Source organism: Apium graveolens, chromosome 6 (assembly GCF_009905375.1).
Source record: "Apium graveolens cultivar Ventura chromosome 6, ASM990537v1, whole genome shotgun sequence".
Classification (NCBI taxonomy): Eukaryota; Viridiplantae; Streptophyta; class Magnoliopsida; order Apiales; family Apiaceae; genus Apium; species Apium graveolens.
The window spans coordinates 99,255,189-99,270,362 of record NC_133652.1 but is presented as its reverse complement, the minus strand read 5'-3'; the positions used below and the strand labels follow the sequence as shown (position 1 = coordinate 99,270,362).

Genomic DNA, 15,174 nt, shown 5'->3' with positions numbered 1-15,174 from the left:
ACTATATAAACATCTACTCATCTACATGTAATTATATGCAAGTAGATAACAATAATAAAAAAAAAGAAAAAGAAAAATGGGGTTGAAGTTTGAGAAGGAAGAGCAAAAAATGATAAGAAAGACATTAGTCCAATACTAAAGATAAGTTTGTACAATTTTCCGAGCAAGAAAAAGGAGCCACTGGGAATGCTAACGCCACCGATGCCAAGCTTCACGTCAATACCGTTCAAGTGGGAGGAGGCGTCGGGCAAGGCAAAAATCATTGATGATGTTGCTACCAATGTAAGAAGTAGTGCAGTGCCCAAGTCCCAGGCTGTAAGGTGTTTAGTCCCACCTCCCATGTTGATGAATATTGGTACTAGTAAAGTTACCATTATGTACAAGGTTCTAATTAGGGCTGTAAGGTACCGGGCTCAATTTCGAGGCGAAATGGTTGCCGGATTTTTTGAAACTCATCGGAGAATTTTCCAGCGAGAAGTTTTTTTCTTAAAAACTGGTGATCGTTGATTCGACCGCATTCGGTCGAATTTAGAATAATATTTTAAACCATATACGGTCGAATTTCAAAAATTCAATTTTTTGGGCGGGATTTTCAAATTGAAATTGAAAAATCAAATTTAACTGAATACGGTTGTATTTAAACGGTTGTATTTAAGCGGTTGTATTTAGGCAGTTGTATTTAGGTGGTCGTATTTAGTATAAATATAACCGCATTACTAAATATTACTCGAGCATTTACAACCGGTTTAAAAACCGGTTGTATTTAACTAAATACAACCGGATCAGGTTGTATTTAATTAAATACAACCGGTTTTTGACCGGTTGTATTTATCCATTTTTCTTGTAGTTCTCATTTCTGGGGGGAGGCTGTAAGGCACTCGTTCTATATACTTAACAGACTGCCAACCAAAGTATTAGCAGGAAAGACCCCCTATGAGGCCTGGAAGGGAGCGAAGCCAAATCTGCAACACATTAAGTTATTTGGCTGCGTTGCGTTCATGAAAATACCACATGTACATGTCAAGAAACTAGATGACCGTAGCAAATCAGTGGTATATTTGGGTAAGGAACCCGAAACAAAGGCAAATCGCCTGTTTGATCTAGTGTCTGGTTCAATTCATGTTAGCCGCGACGTTGTTTCTTAGGAGGATAAAATGTGGCCGTGGGAACAACAAACAATGGATGAGATGGACTTCATATTTCCTAATATTGTGACTATATATGGACGTTCAAATAATAAAAGTGATGCAACAGAAGTAGAGCATGACTTTTGTCACTCTACAACAATCTAGAGGTTTAAGTGTTCAGCAATGGAGTAATACAATAGAAAGCTCTACAACTTCGAGTGAATATAGTTCTGAACCGAAAACATTCAAACTTGTGTCTAATATCTACAACGAGACTGAGGAAGTGCAGATAGAAGACGATATGTTGCTGATCAGTATTGAGGAACCAGCGAACTACAAGGAAGCAGGCCAAGAAAGTGAATGGCGAAAGGCAATGGTGGCTGAATTGGATGCCATCGAGAAAAACAACACATGGGTAATAACTGAGCTACCTAAAGGGCACAAAGCTATTGGTTTAAGATGGGTGTACAAAGTTAAGAAGACCGCAAATGGTGAAATATAAAGCTCTTCTGGTAGCAAAATGATACGTTCAAAGACAGGGGATTGATTTTGAGGAGGTATTTGCTCCGGTCACTTGCATGGAGACAGTCCACTTATTACTTGCATTATCAATCAATAACCACTAGTACAAAAATGACTTTTAGCCATGGTCAAAATAGGCCTTTAGCGTCGGTTTTTCAGCGTGGTATATGCAGGGGACGCTAAAGGTATATTCTTTTTGCGTCGGGTAATTAGGCGACACTAAACATTTTTAGCGTCGGTTAGATGACCGACTCAAAATTGCCATTAACCGACGCTCTTGCTTGGACAATTGCGTCGGTCCAATAAAGTGCCGACGCTAGAAGTTGTAATTAAATGCGTCGGTTTATCAAAAAATCGACGCTGAGAGTTAATATTAAAGGCGTCGGTTGTTAAAATTGCCGACGCTATATGTTTATGTTAAAGGCGTCGGTCATTGAAAAAGCCGACGCTATATGTGTATGTTACAGGCGTTGGTTGTTCAATAACACCGACGCCTAAAGTACTGTAAAAAAAATAAATATTATTTACGTTTTTATTGATATCTTGAACCTCCTTTTTACAAATACCAACATTCCCACAAATTTAACTGAATAATCAAATTAACTAGGAATCAAATTGAAATTAAAGTAGGTCTCAAGGTATCTTTTCAATTTTTTGCACAATGTGGGACCTCTGGTCCTTTTCTTGGAACTGGACTCTGCATTATCTTTATCTGCATTATCTTTATCCATAGCAATTACCTATAACAATATAAGATCAACAAGTCAGGATGAAGTAGAAGTATTTTGTTGATTTCAAAACTTATTGTAGACTTGTAACAGTAAAATGTGTATACAAGTTGTTCTGTAAAAATAATTACCACCCAGGTTGTTTCTTCTCCACTCTGTTTGGACATAAGAAAAGTGAGCCAAAATCACAAACACACACACACATGTTTCTGCTTAAAAACACACACACATGTTTCCAAACTTCTTACCCGTAAAAAGGTTCACAACAAACAGAACTATGAGTTTCTACTTAAAAACATGTGATATACTGCTAACATATCTCTTAGAATATTATTTCAAGAAACGTGTAATTTTGCTCGTAATTCTAATAGTAATGCACAAATAAGTCCTAACATCTTTTATCTACATATAACAAAGTACCTGTTATAGATTTGAGTTCTTCTAGTGAAGAAGGCAGTGTAATTAGTCGTCCAGCTTCAGTGCAAAAATTTTCTCTTCTCTACACAGGATGTCCTCTATATATACTAACTCTAATAGAACATGTTATTCCTTTTGATGATTTTTCCTTCTTAATCTCTTAAGCTGGATCTTCATCCTCCAATTTCTTTACAATCCTTTTGTCCACGACGCTGTCAAGCCTGCTTATTTGATGGCCTACTTCTTTTTTTTGCAACATTTCATCCAGATTTAAAGAAGACAAAAACTTGTTATTAGATTTATGTACATCTTCAGTTTTGACATCTGCACCATTCATCACAAGAAGCTCGACCATTTCCGAATGGTTTTCCTCCATCGCGATTTGGATATGTGTTAATCCATGACAATCTTTTGAATCTACAACCAAACCGTGCTTCAGGAGTTCTTTCATGACAACTACATTATTCCTCATTGCAACTGTGGTTAAGAGGTCCCCTGCAGTGCATGGATCCGAGATGGAAGCCCAGTGGTAAAGTATTCTGAATATGAAGTGGTGTTTTGCTGCTATGGCATCCCACATTGCAGTGTTACCTTCTACATCTGCCATGCATATATGAATGTTACTATGATTACAAACAAACTGAGAAAATAAAATGACACTTTGTTCTCTTAAACCATTATGATAATATCATTCTTGAAAAATTAGACTGGTGAACATTTTAGCTACTCCTTGGCTTACTGTGTTGATACCTAGTCAATAATTAGAGTGTGATCTTGATACCTATGATTGACACCGAAACTTGAGAAAAGTTATTTTCTCTTAACAGATGAACAAAAATTATAAGCCTGCTAAAAATATCTACCTCTTAGGTGTATGTTACATGCATGCTTGAGGAGTACCAATACACATTCTTCATGCCCCTTTGATGCTGCAATATGTTGATGCACAACAGAGAAAGCGAAACAGATTTCATATTTGAATGGCAGATATGTGTATCCTTACATGGGATTGTGTTTGCAGTCTATAGTTATAAACTAGTAAGTATAAGTATTTTACCAGTGGTGTTCTTCCCTTTGAATCTCCTATGTCGAGGTCTAATCTTGCCTTGAGAAGTTCGTCAAGGAAAGCAGCATTTCCTGTGCCGGCAACTGTTAATAAGTTGATCGACATATAAGGATTATCATCTTCTTGATTCCCACTATGCACTATCAAGTCCCCTATATTCAACTCCTTCAGCCTTTTATGATGCTGAAAATTAATCGCACACAGTAATTTAGTTTTAGTCATTCATTTTAATATGGTGCAGTTTATGTTCATCTGTGATGATTTTATTTTCAAACACTTACTTTGGGAACTACTTAAATATCTAATTCATTGTAGGATGGATGGCAGAAGATCAATTATATATATGAGAGAATTTTCTCCTCTCTGAAGGAGTTTGAAACAACATTGAAGCTGAACCTATGACAAAATTACCTGAAGGAAGTTTTTGAGAATGGCAACATAGTTTTCTTGTTTACTTTGCATTGCTTCAATAAAAGCACTAGTTTTCATCTTCAAGAACTGCGAAAGAGTATTGGTTCGATATGTAACAGCATGTGGCCTGCAGCACAGTGCACCTATTTCTCCAAACATATCTCCAGGTTGCAAAATCCCAATAATTTCCTCTTTCTAGTCCATCTCGGAGTGATCAATTAATTCCACTTCCCCTGACACTATTATATAAACATCATCAGGTGCTTCATTCTGCAATATCACATCCTCTCTACGTGGTATATATTCAGCCTTCATATCCACAGCCTGATGAAAAATAGACAATGTCATTACATTAAATACCTGTCTTATATTATATACACTTCCTGTGTTAGACAGTTTTAAATTATTTAATCAGATAAAAATAGTGTCATATGCACATGAGAATCAAGAAGTCCAATGAGACTGTCATTTCGGAACTTTCCGAGGTTTGGAAACTTATGAAGTAAAGCTAATAAAAGGCGCATGTTTTTAATCACGTGAAAAAGCATATGTCGATGATCATACCAAGAGCAAGAGAGTTTCCTTTGATACATTCTGGAAATGATAGACCCTCTGGACGGTTGGAATAAATAAATGCTGACTAATGCTTTTGATAATGGTTTTTGGTAGTTGTTCAATCAGTTGCTGCTGGTTCAAGCTCTCAGCCTTGAATCTCAAGCACATATAAGCTAGTATCTGCTCCTTGAGTCTGACCAGCAAGTGGTTTCTGCTCACAAAGTTTGACGTTGCTTCAATGCTATTCCTCTACAAAACAAGCACAAGAAAATTTCCTGAATTCTGAACTTGATTTAAGCCTAGACAACTAGACTCATAACATCTTGCGATGCAAAATAGAAGAGATAAAAAGGAGGCTTACAAATTCCATGGTACGACTAGTGCCTTCAACGACTAAATTTGTCATATTACCAATAATGTAAGCTGTTAATCCAAGGTTGATGAGCATGTACACAGCTGATTATTATGTACATGTGTGTGTGTTTGCCAATAATGTAAGCTGCTAAATTCGATGCATCAACATCACTCTTTGCTACAAGTTTCAATGTCCCAAAGCTGATTGAAGATAAAATTATAAAGTTTGTCTTGTTCTTAGTATTCATACTTAACTACTGAGATGAAGAAGAATTTAAAATTTTATATATGTTTCTGGTTAAGAGAGCAACTGATTCTAAATAACAGAGCAACTCATTTTACTACCAGAAATAAAGTAGTGTTAATCAAGATCAACACAAAATGTCACAAGTAATGCTAACACATATCACAAAAAGTAAAAGGAAGATATAATCAATTTAGGCCACACTTGCACTTTAAATTTTATAAACCAACAAATTTATGTATTAAATTAATATCCTTGGTGAACCAAGATTAGCAAACACAGTAAATTTAATCTAATTATGTTATACAAATGTATGGCAATATATTTAGAGAAAATAAGCTGAACTAAAATAATAACAAATCTCAAAATTTATATTGTTAATGAAAATAAATAAATTAAAAAATGAAAATAAAAAATGAGAGGGAGAGAAGAAGGAGAGACAGACCGGGAGAGAGGGAGGAGATTACCGATTACAGTGAAGCAGGGCGAACACAGGAGAAGATACGAATTCAATTAGGTAAATAGGCTGTGAAAATGAACAAAAAAGTAATATGAGCGTGTATATACGTATATATAGGGGAGTTCCAGAGAGGGAGAGTGCGAGAGAGAGGGAGAGTGCGGGAGAGAGAGACCTGAGAAGGAGTGCGGAAGTTTCAAGCTCTTCAATCGGGAACTATCATAGAGAAGATGTAGATGTAGGGCACCGTGGAGAGAAACTAATTTAGGGATGAACTACTAACTATAGGATGGATTGTAAACCACGATGTAATGAGTATGTTTTTTTAATTTGATGTTTTTAAAATTAATAAAAGCTGCCATATAGATTTATAAGGTAAAAAATTGATGGTTTGATTTTAATAATAATATATACGACGGTCAAGACTAGACTGACGTAAAAGGGTATAATATATGACGGTTAAAAAAGGACCGATGTAAAAGGCTATATTATATATGTCGGGTATATAATTGTCGACAAAAAAGAGTAATTAGTGTTTGAAAATTAATTGAAAAGTTGAAGTAGCCAACTAATTTGAAACAATTTTTTTTCATAAAAGTGGACATTTATTTTTGAAACGGAGTAAACAAAATTCAATATTTTGTAAATATCAACAACATAGAAATATTATTACTTTTATTTTATTTAACATTTCGATATAAAAAACAAAAAAAATATATTATTTTTGGAAGTCTTTTAACTTTAGCAAATATATCATAACTCAAATTAATTATACAAAAATAAAAAATTTAAAAGAACCCCTTCAGTGTCGTGACATCCCTGGTCCAATTAATTTTTTACTCTAATACTTTTAGCGTCGGTTAAATTAAAGCTCGTAGCATAAAGTAGAAATTTATAGCGTCGGCCAACTAGAAGCCCGTAGCACAAAGCATACTTTTTAGCGTCGGTTATAAACGGCGACACCATAAATACTTTTAAGCGACTGTTACTTACAGAACCGACGCTATTAACGCTTTTACCGTCGGTTAAATTAATAACCGACACCAAATGTCGTGCATATATACATATTTGCGTCGGTCAATCTTACCTTTAGGCGTCGGTTCTTTAAAGAACCAACGCTAAAACTACGTTACAGAAAGTACTTTTTGTACTAGTGAACGAATCGGAAGTCCACCATCTCGATGTCAAATATGCATTCTTGAATGGGGAAATTGATGAGGAAGTATATGTAATGCAGTCTGAAGTTTTTGAAAATGAGAATCAGAGGCATAAGGTGTATAAACTCCTAAAATCTCTATATGGGCTTCGCCAAGCCCCACGGACCTGGTATGCACGATTAAGAAAAGTCCTTGAAAGGATGGGTTTTACAAAGTGTCCATAAAAACACGTTGTGTATGAAAAGAAGGAATGTATCATAGTAGGTGTTTATGTGGATGACTTACTTGTGACAGGCACGAAGGCTGAGAACAGACTTGAATTCAAGAAATTAATTAACAAAGAGTTCGACATGAGTGACATGGGAAACTGTCATATTATCTCGGAATAGAGGTGGAGCAAGCGAAGGACTTCATTGAACTGAAATAGACAGCTTATGTAAGGAAACTGTTAAAGAAGGCTGGTATGCAAGATTGTAACCCGTCTCGATACCCAATGGAGGCAAAAATATAACTAGACAAGGATTCTACGTGCAAGGCTGTTGATGCTTCAGAATTTAAGAGCATTGTTGGGGGTTTGCGATATCTGGTACATACAAGACCAGATATCTCATATGCGGTTGGAATTTTGAGCAGATACATGGAAAGACCAACATTGTTGCACATTAACGCTGTCAAAGGAATATTACGGTATATAAAAGGGACGCTAGACTTTGGACTGGTTTATTCGAGAAAGTCTGGGAACCATTTGCTATCAGGTTTTAGTGACAATGATTTTACAGGAAGTTCCGAAGATAGGAAAAGTACAGCTGGGTTGGGTTTCACTACACCATATATGCACTACCCCATAAGTGGGCTACTGTAATGCAAGCGTTACAAGGAGCATTACATTAGATAGGAAATTTTGGTACTATTGTAACACCTCTCAATTAGTGTTACAATAACTATAAAGTTAGTGTTACACGGGATTTACGGTGTTGCACAACACGTAACACCAGCACGTGGTGTTACATTAGTTACTTTTTTATTTTTAAAACATTTAAGTGAAAATATTATTATAAAACTATTATTATAATTATATTTTGGATTATTGATGAATCAAAAATGTAATATATAATATTTTTACAAATAATAAAATTTATAATGCGAAAATATAACAATCACTTTTTTAATTTTTGATTTAATGAATTAATAATTTAATAATTCAAATTAAAAACTAAAATATAAAAATTAAAAATCATTCACGGTTTACTAGGTAAAAAATGGGCGGCATTTTCCCGGCTCAACGAAAAAAGGTCGTACTTAGTCCATTAGATAATACACACTCTGTCAGATGAACTCTTTTGCAATCGCTCTCTCTCTCTCTTCTCTTGTAAAATGAGCTCTCTCTCTCTCTCTCAAATCCAAGGATGAATCAAAGATGAAATTGATGATTTAGTATTTGAATACCCAATTATATTTATCTAATTTAAAGGTTGTTACTAACTATTAAATTTATTTGATTTTGTAGGGTTTCTAGGAATTCAAATTGGGGTTTTAGTTCTTGTGGACCGATTAACCGGTAAAAATTTATATATCTTCTCCGATTTAACATATTTACATACTTGCTCTGCTTAACATATATACATGTTGTGATGTTTGAGGTGATTAATGATTTATAATTTGGCTTTAAGAGTTTTTGAAATTTGTCATTTAGTTCTATTGGGTGTTAAAGCTTGGTAGAGTTATGTACTAATTTCAGTTGGGTTTTCAGTTTTATGCTCATATTCGATTGGCTCTCCCTCTCTCTCTCTCTCTCTCGCTAGGCTTGCTTTATTATTTGTGTTTGCTTGTTTTATGTATTCTTCTCTGTTTCCTTACATAACTATTTCTGGGTTTTGAGCATTCAGTTGGAGAGATAAACATAGTTCTTGTTGGCACTGGATCTGAATCTCTACCTCATACTTCCAATTTTGCTCATTTTCTCTGGAGACAAGACATTAAACGACTGGTCAATGAAACTTCTTCTGGTAATAAGAATGTCTTAAGGATATCTATGCATTTTATGAATTGCACCTTTTTTCTTTTTTTACATTTTTGTTCATGAGCATGAACCTCTTTTCCCTTTGGTGGGAACTTACTAACTAGTGTTAGTTAATAGAGGATGGCATATATGTAGCACAGAGTTTCGACAAGGTAGGGAAAACCGGAGAGGTTGTGAAAGTAGCTCCAGTATATTTCCGCAACCATTTGATGCCTAAATTACTCGCTGTTCCTAATATCGACAAGTTTGTTTATCTTCTTAGTGAGCAGCGCAAGGTTTGTTTTTTAATGCGTCTACATTTGTGTGTACAATAATAGTTCAATTAGTGCGTACATAGAATTTTAATGCTGTTTCTCCTCCCTCATATTGGTTAAAAACCTGCTATAAATATAGATATGAACTGTATGTGTAAACTGAGAAGCCAAAAGCTTTTTACTCTGTGAAAATGTTCACCAGCCTTAATGATAAACTAAAAATGATTACAAGATTATATAGAAGAAACCCATACATAGATGGATGCTAAAAATCAGCAGAAGATCCTAAAATCATGCTAACAACCAGCTGACCAAATCAAACTATTAAATAACTAGATACCACAACTGTACTCGATCAATTTATTCAGACAGCAAGATTAGATTACCAAAAATTTCCAAAACATTCCCCCCCTAATCTAAGCTTGCTTATCCAGGTTCTTGATTCCCAGGAGTTTCCTCATTTCTGCAAATTTTGCTGCTGCCATTGCCTTAGTAAGAACATCTGCACATTGCTTACTCGAATTGATATGCTTGATCACAATTTCCCCACGATCCACACATTCACGGATGAAATGATATCGCACATCTATGTGTTTACTACGCCCATGAAAAACAGGATTCTTTGCCAAATCTATGGCTGATTTGTTGTCAATATACAGCATCACTGGTCCCGGATTTATATCAACAATATGACTTAATAATTTCTGCAACCAGATGCCTTGACACGCTGCTGCAGTTGCAGCCATGAACTCCGCCTCACACGTCGACAGTGCTACACATCTCTTCTTTTGTGAAATCCATGTTATCAAATTTTCATTTAGGTAAAATGCCATTCCACTGGTACTTCTCCTATCAGTAAAACTGCTCGCATAATCACTATCAGAAAACCGTGTCAACAAATGGTTTCCCGACCCCTTAGTTATCTTAGTCCGTATTCCAACGTGCCTTTTATATAGCGTAGAACTCGTTTCGCAGCATTCCAATGTAGAACAGTTGGTTTCTCCATAAACTGACTTATTAACCCCACGGCTAAAGCAATGTCAGGCCGGGTGTGCACCAGATATCGTAGTCCACCCACTAAACTTCTGAACGTGGTCGAGTCAACTGGTTTTCCTGTTTCATCTTTATGCAACACAACCTTGGGATCCTTAGGATAATTCATTTCATTACAGTCTAGCATACCTGCTTTCTCCAACAGTTTCTTAGCATAAACAGTCTGCTTCAGTTCTATGCAATCCCTTCGCTGCTCTACCTCTATACCGAGGTAGTAAGTCAGTTTGCCCATATCACTCATTTCAAACTCATCATGCATTTGTTTCTTGAACTCGAATATATTAGCAACATTTGTTCCCGTTACCAATAAATCATCAACATACATCCCTACGATTAATGACTCATTTCCTTCCCTTTTAGTGTACACGGCATGTTCATACAGACACTTTGAAAACCCTACTTTCTCAAGAAAGTTTTTCAAACGTGCATACCAGGCTCGTGGAGCCTGTTTCAACCCATACAAAGCTTTCAACAATTTATAAACCTTATGTTCTTCGTTTTCCTTTTCATAGCCTTGTGGTTATTTTACATACACCTCCTCATATATATCACCATTCAAGAAGGCTGATTTAACATCTAAGTGATGTACCTCCCATCCATTTTGTGCAGCCAAAGCTAGTAAGAGTCGTACTGTTTCGAGTCTCGTGACCGGAGCAAATGCCTCTTCAAAATCAATTCCTTGTTTTTAAACATATCCCTTCGCGACAAGTCTCGCTTTATACTTTGTAATTACTCCATTTGCGTCCCTTTTAATCTTATATACCCATTTCAGTCCAATGGCTTTATGACCAGGTGGTAACTCAGTCAACACCCAGGTTTTATTTTTCTCGATCGACTCCAGTTCATTAATCATAGCCTTCTTCCACTGAACTTCTTGGTTTGCTTCATCAAAGTTGCTGGGCTCCTCAATACTCAGCAGTAACAAGTCATCTGCAATTTCAATTTGTTCTGTGTCGTCATAAATCTCACTCAATAGCCGAAAGTTTCGAGGTGCACTGTTGGTGGTTGAACCTGTGATCGAACCAGCACCGTCTTCACTTGCATTTAACTCTGAATTCTGATTGTGACTTGCTTGAACTGGTGTAAGTGGCTCCTGTTCTTCAGTACCAGTTTGCGAGCTTTCCTGGTAAGCACTTTCTTGGTGAACATTATGAATCGTGATAGTGCCACCACTCCCAACAGTTTCAGGGAAATTTAATTCCGTATCTTCTGGCGCCTTCCAATTCCAAAACTCCCTTTCGTTGAACACTGTATCTCTACTAATGTGCAAAGTGCCGCTGTTAGGATCAAACAACCGACTAGCCTTAGTTCCCGGTTCTTTACCCAAATACACCACAGCCTTACTACGATCATCTAACTTGCTCGTATACACTGATGGAATCTTCATATACACAATGCATCCAAACACCTTAATATGGCTCATGTCAGGCTTGTGTCCACTCCAAGCTTCATATGGAGTTCTTCCCTTCAATATTTTAGTTGGTAAACGGTTTAACACATGGACTGAATGTCGCACTCCCTCACCCCACATATAAGATGGCATATTAGAGCCTCTTAGCAGACTTCTTGTCATCGCAACTACTGTACGGTTTCTTCGCTCCACAACTCCATTTTGTTGTGGAGTGTATGGAGTTGTAAATTGTCTCTGAATACCTACTTCTTCACAATAAACTCGAAACTCTTGACTATAAAACTCTCCTCCTCTGTCAGTACGCAGAATTTTAATTTCACTTCCAGTTTCTTTTTCAACTAATGCTTTGAATTTCTTAAAAACTTCAAACGCATTACTTTTCAGTTTAAGCATATAAACCCACATCTTTCGGGTGCAATCATCTACAAACAGAAGAAAGTATCGATTACCTGCCAAAGTTGAGGGAGAAATTGGTCCGCATATATCAGCATAGATCAACTCTAATGGTTTCTTAGCAATGAACATTGCCTGAGATGGGAATGGTTTGCGTGCATGTTTTGACATTAAACACCCCTCACACTTCCTTGTTGTTGTACAAATTTAGGAATTCCCAAGGCCATTTCCTCCTTTGACATGAGCTTCAGTGCTCTGAAGTTGACATGTCCAAGTCTATTGTGCCACAACCACGTTTCTTCCTCCACCTTAGACAATCCACATTCAGGTTGAATCTCCTCAAGGCTTATCTTATAATGTCTGTTTGCTGACCTCCTCACTCTCATTAGTAATGCTCCTTCCTTATTGTAGATCCTCAACTGATCCTCTTCCAACACTACCTTGCTTCCTTCATCTACCAATTATCCCAAGCTCAAAATATTATTGCACAGGGTCGGTATATAGTACACATCTTTCAGTTTCCATTCCTTGCCATTCTTACATAGAAACGAAATCACTCCTTTACCACGAATGGCCACTGTGGATCCATCCACAAACCTCACCTGTCCCGTGACTGTTTGATCTAGTTCCTTGAATTTTCCTCGATCTCCTGTCATGTGTTGGCTAGCACCGTTGTCAAGATACCAGACCTGTGACATCTTGGCCTCTTCACTGCGTTTACTGAGCATAAGATCCACCTTTTCTTCATTCAATAACACCATGTCTGTATGTTTATCTTCGCACTTCATCAACAATAAAGCAGGCTCATCCTCTTCAGCCTGAGTCATGTTTACCTCTTGCTTTTGTTCCCTGTCTCTCCGAGGCTTTTTACATTCATACGCATAATGACCGTATGCTCCATAATTATAACACCTTACAATGCTTTTGTCGCAGTTCCCACGCCCGCCATTCCTTGCCCATCGATTTCTTTGTGTTCCTGAATTCTCACCTCTGTTCTTATTTGTCTTGCTCATCCACTCTTCTATAGTCAACAATAGTTTTTCACTTGAGTTCTCTCTCCTTGTCCATTCCTCCTCAGTAAGCATCAGTTGTCCTCCTCCATTGTCACTTTGTCCTTTAATTCGCTCCTCATGTGCCTTAAGCGAACCAAATGCCTCCTCGACCGTCATCTTGTCAAAATCCCCAAATTGTTCAATGGTAGACACAATTTGCAGATACTTGCTTGGCATTGCACGAAACAATCTCTTCACCACATAACTCTCAGACATCCCCTCACCGAGAGCACGGATGTTAGTCACTAGACCATTTAGTTTCATACAAAAATCTTCTAATTGATCTGAGTCCTTCATTTTCAGTGTTTCAAACTCACTTTTAAGCGTTTGAATCTTGGCTTTCTTTACGCGATCTGCACCTTGACACATAATTTTTATTGCTTCCCACGTTTCTCTTGCAGTCTCCTTTTCTGCCACAGACAAAAGTATATCCTCCGGTATACTTTGGTAGATTGCAGCGAGTGCGATCTGATCCTGCTTCTCGTCAACTGTTGATTTTTCTCCTTCGCTGATTTCTACAGCTTTCCACACACCATGTGCTTTCATAAAGGCCTTCATTTTCATGGCCCAAGCGGTATAATTACCCCTGGTTAACATAGGATAACTTAAACCGAGTGAACCCTCCTTCACCTTTGTTTTCTCTTCGGCCATTCTTGGCATATACTTGGGCATACATCGTTGATATCAAGCTCTGATACCAGATATTGGTTAAACACCTGCTATAAATATAGATATGAACTGTATGTGTAAACTGAGAAGCCAAAAGCTTTTTACTCTGTGAAAATGTTCACCAGCCTTAATGATAAACTAAAAACGATTACAAGATTATATAGAAGAAACTCATACGTAGATGGATGCTAAAAATCAGCAGCAAGATCCTAAAATCATGCTAACAACCAGCTGACCAAATCAAACTATTAAATAACTAGATACCACAACTGTACTCGATCAACTTATTCAGACAGCAAGATTAGATTACCAAAAATTTCCAACACCTCACCTCAACTGCACCAACAACCGACTTCTGTCACGTCAGAGCAGGATCTCAAATTTTTAAACTCTAATAATGCATATAGTGAGTTCAATATTTTCAAAATAATCCACTTTAATGATCCAAATTGTTTTATACAGAAGTCATGTTGTTTCCTTCACTGCAGGATATAAATCACCTACATTAGAGATTCATTCAACTCCACCACCTCAGCAAACAATGTCGGAGCAAAGGATCCAAAGTCATCGTTATGATCACATAACAATATTAAGCAACATGTATTGTCAATGTTTGCTTTTAAAATAGTTAAAAATAGTTATTTTAACTCTTTTTTAGGTTTTGTTGTATGTGTTTCAGGATTATGAAGAAGAGGATTATTGATTGTAGTGGCTTACTCTGTACCAAAAAGGAATGCCCACGAGATGCTCTGGGTAGCTGGAAGTTGAACAAGAGGCTAAAAAAAGATGCAATCTTTTTTGAACCTTTGTTGATTGGTGGCTCCCTTTTTTAGTTTCGTCACTTAAATTTGTTGGGCATCTTTTAAATACATCTCTAAATGGATGTCTTTTTTTATCTTCAAGGTTGGGAAGTGACTTTTGTCAGGCTTTTCGGACAGACTTTATTTCTGAAAAATCCTATTTAAATACTCCGTCTTCATATTTTTTTTTCTTCTCCCAGCAGATTCATGCCTTCCCCTACTGGAGGACAGGACTCCGTTCCTACCTTTGACATTCATACCAGCTTATTGCCGAGCAGTTGTGGAGGACACTTTTGGTCCTGATTCTCCAGAGCTGAGGAATTCTGATGATGGAGTAAGTTTATTACTTTGCTAATTTGTTCCAAACTACTGCTTTAGCGTTTTGATCTTGAATTCGAAGTTGAATTTTATCAATTTCAAAATTCATAATTAATGTGATAGAAATAGAAATTACTGTGAGCTTTAAAATATAGTACTTAAATGT

General features: G+C 36.7%; 1 long non-coding RNA gene and 1 pseudogene across 3 annotated transcripts; one reads left to right on the top strand and one right to left on the bottom strand.

Annotated features, from left to right (window-relative positions):
- Positions 1–2,372: 2,372 nt before the first annotated feature.
- On the bottom strand, positions 2,373–7,701 carry LOC141665342 (potassium channel AKT2/3-like; annotated as a pseudogene).
- A 694-nt stretch (positions 7,702–8,395) lies between these two features.
- Positions 8,396–14,963, top strand: LOC141667927 (uncharacterized). Of its 3 annotated transcripts, none has more exons than XR_012552843.1 (5): positions 8,396–8,596; positions 8,925–9,044; positions 14,379–14,490; positions 14,570–14,793; positions 14,894–14,963. It is a non-coding gene; the product is annotated as an uncharacterized LOC141667927 (long non-coding RNA). The 3 variants fall into 3 exon arrangements; XR_012552844.1 differs by having other exon boundaries at positions 14,891–14,957; XR_012552842.1 differs by having other exon boundaries at positions 14,570–14,957.
- Positions 14,964–15,174: the final 211 nt, after the last annotated feature.